Here is a 3,751-nt window from a genome sequence, read left to right on the forward strand (position 1 = left end):
TGTATCACATAGAGCACAAATACAGATCCTCCCAATTTACAATGGTTTCATTTATGATTTTTCAACATTATCATGATACAAAATCTATATACATTCAGTAGAAACCACACTTCAAATTTTCAATGTTTTAAAATTGTATATCTTTTCCCATTGCTAATCGGCAGCATAACCCTTCCTTGCCGTACTGAAGCAGCAGCAAGCCAGAGTTTCCCAGCCAGTCTCATGGTCATGAAGGTAAACAGCTATTACTGTATTACTGTGTTTCTAAGCTAGGTGTTTGTAGCTTGGTTATTAAATGCAGCTTTGATGTACAATATTTCCAGTTTATGAATGGTTTATTGGAACATAGCCTCATTATAAGTCTAGGATCATTTGAATGTATTTATTTTGCCCAAAGGCTTTATGTTTTATAATCTCTTTTTGTGGGTGGTATTTCCAAACTCTATCGTGAATTTTCAAACTCTACCTTTTTTCTACAAGAAGAAAAAGAGGGCAAAAAGTTGAAATACATAATTATGGCTAGTCATGTAAAAATGAGAATTCTAGAATTCTAATATAAGTATCCTTCTTAAGTCATTTTCTCTGAGTTACAGGGGGAAAAATGAAACACATATTCAAATCAGTTAAATGAGTGAGAAGTGCTCAGAAATACATTTTATCTCATACTGCCCAGCATCTTTAGAAATCAAATTAATGAACACCTGTGCCATGGAAGATTTATACATTAAAGTTCATACTGCAACTCGTTTCCCTACAATATCAATTTCAAATGACAACCTGAAATTCTGTGCAACAGCATTCATCTCAGCATTTGTCAGAAGTCATTTCATTTCCTATAATTCATTTCATTTGTACTATAGTGTATTAGTTGGATACTTTATTGATCCTTACTCCATCCAATTTTGGCTTTCACAAGCAGAAAAAATTAGTTTGAAAGATAAGTATTGTAATCTATTCACTGGTAACAGTTATGACATTAACACAATTATGGCTAGCTAGGGAAGCTGCTATATTGAAGTGAGTTGAAAAGAATTCTCATTCCAGAATCAAAATGTAATGGGTTTGGGTTTTCTTTTGTACATTCACATCTCCTTAAGAAGATAATTAAGAGATCATATAAATTGCTCCACATATCAGGATAAATATATGGTCACATTTTTATTTTTCTAGTTAATTGATACAGAATGTATTTTTTATTCAATAAATACTGAGTAACCACTTTGTACCAGTCATTGTTCTATGCTGGGGAAACATATATTTTTTTTTTAAATTAAGGAATCTCTGCCTTCAGTTAGCTTACATTCTACTGGCTCTTTCTTTAGAGGTAACTCCATCCCTAAATTACCCAAGAACGTAATGGGTTTCCCAATCCAAATGTGAGAGCAGCAGCCTAACTTCTATACCCAAGCAAACAAAATCTCTATTCTTCTAACAGTTCCACTATGGTCATTACCTCATGGTGGCACACAAGGGCTGACATCTCCAGTCCTAATGCAGTAGATGAATCTGATGCTGGGCTAAGGTTCATTCCATTCCCACACAGGGACAAAGGGAATCGAAAGACAGGAAACCCAACTTCTTCTGATGTAGGCAAAGCCGCAACAAGGCTTCCCATTACCTGTACGCCCTTAATGTCCCATCCTCAAGGATATAACCAGGGAGCATTGTGCTTTGGTTGTCTACACAACCATCTAGAGCCACTGTCTTTCTACTTTCTAAGAAATCCAGCTCATCAGAGATCAGGCACATGTTCCATTTCCTTCTGGGAAACACAGAGTCTGATTGTACATCCCTTCTGAACCAATAAATATGTCCTCTTTGACCTCCAGAGGCATTACACCAGTCATTCATTCACTCACTCAGCCATCACACCTACTCTTTGTCAGGTACTGTTGTCAGCTCCAACTGCCTGTAGGAAGACCTTTGCTGTGAAATTGTCTTCACACCTACAAATGATAATTAGTGACTTTCTGACAATTCTCTCCCTAGAATAAAAGCAAAAAGCCTACCATAAGTAGGACCTTCAACTGGGCATCCTATTATATAAGTGAGTATATTATAAACAAAAAACAAAACATCTAGGTGATAATAGACACTATGACAATGGAAACTATTATTAATGCCTTTACAAAAAATAATTTCAGTGCTTATTCTGGCAGCACATATACTAAAATTGGAATGATACAGAGATTAGCGTGGTCCCTGAACAGGATGACATATAAATTCATGAAGCATTCCATATTGACAGGAGGGCAGAACAGGCCCTGTGTGGGCGGTTGGTACCAGTGGGAGGGGGAAGAAGGTGAGGAAAGGGTATAAGAGGGTGAATAAGGTGCAAATACTGTGTACACATGTATGTAAATGGAAAAATGAGAGCTGCTGAAACTGTTGCAAGAATGAGAGGAGGGGGATAAGGAGAATTTTGGAGGGGGTGAATTCAAGTATGATATATTTGATATATTATAAGAACCTTTATAAATGCCACAATATGCCCCCAGCACAACAATAAAAAATAAAATAAAAATAATTTCCATGAGTAAAGGTAAGCTTCAGATTTTAATTTAGAAAGAAAATATACCTTAATTCTGAAATAAGCCAGGTTGTATTTATTGAGATTTTTTTCAAAACCCTGTGTAAATTACTTTCTGTAAAATTAAAAATTAAAAAAAAAAACAAATAGCCAAACAATCTAATCAGGTATTCATGTATTTTATTTTTTTCTATTTTTTTAAAAAGAGGGAGGAATATTTATTTTGATTCCCAGCTTCAGAACTTTCAATCCATCGTGGCAAGGAGGGCATGGCAGAACCATCGGCTCACATAATAGAAGCCAGGAAGCAGAGAGGAAAGTGGCCACACTAGCTAGATACCTCTGCTTCCCCTTTCATTCCATCCATGTCCCAGCATATGGGATGGCTCTACCCAGCTTCAGAGCAGGGCTTCTCCCATTAGTTAACTCTCTCTGGAAATGCCTTTACAGACACACCCAGAGGTGTGCTTTATTAATCTAGTATGTACTTCTCAAGCCGATCTAGTTGACAATTAAGATTAACTATCACCAGTCTACCCTTTGTCAACATGGCACCCAAACACATCTTGGACCATTGTATTCTACCCCAAAAAGCTTATGTCAATCTCATAATGCAAAATGCATTCAGTCCATCTCCAAGAGTCCCCAAAGTCTCAATAGTTTCAGTATTGTTCAAAAGTCCCAGTTAAAAGTCTCCTCTGAGACTCAAGGCAAATGCATTAGCTATGAGACCCTGACAAATGAAAAGGAAAATTGCATACTTCCAATATACAAAGTCATATTGTAAAAGGGAAGAATGGGGACATAGAAAGGAGGGATGGGACCAAACATTAAATCAGTGGCTCCATGTCTGGCATCCAGGACACATGGTAGTATAACGTGAGCCATGAAGAACTTGGGCAACCTCATCGTGCCCTTGCCTTTGCAGCAACCCTGGCCTCTCAGACTGTCTCTGCTTGCTGCCTGCAGCTTTCCTAAATGAACATTATATGTTTCTGGAATCTATAACTTCTATTGTCCACATTGCATCTTTAACTCCATTCTCATAGATTCCTGCATTGCCTTCTCAGGGTCTGGCTGAAGGGATCCTAAGCCAGCCACCCATTGCCTAGAGTCCCAGGCTTTCTTTTAAAATTTCAGTGGAAGCCTCTATGACCCTAAAACTCTTGCATTCTATATGCCTGCAAAACCAGCATCGTGTGGATGATGCCAAGGACTGCT

The 3,751-nt window shown here is 37.6% G+C and overlaps 1 non-coding gene across 1 annotated transcript; it reads left to right on the forward strand.

Annotated features, from left to right (window-relative positions):
* Positions 1-2,143: 2,143 nt before the first annotated feature.
* Positions 2,144-2,246, forward strand: LOC141417034 (U6 spliceosomal RNA). Its single transcript, XR_012441665.1, has one exon. It is a non-coding gene; the product is annotated as a U6 spliceosomal RNA (small nuclear RNA).
* Positions 2,247-3,751: the final 1,505 nt, after the last annotated feature.

Source organism: Castor canadensis, chromosome 14 (assembly GCF_047511655.1).
Source record: "Castor canadensis chromosome 14, mCasCan1.hap1v2, whole genome shotgun sequence".
Taxonomy (NCBI): domain Eukaryota; kingdom Metazoa; phylum Chordata; class Mammalia; order Rodentia; family Castoridae; genus Castor; species Castor canadensis.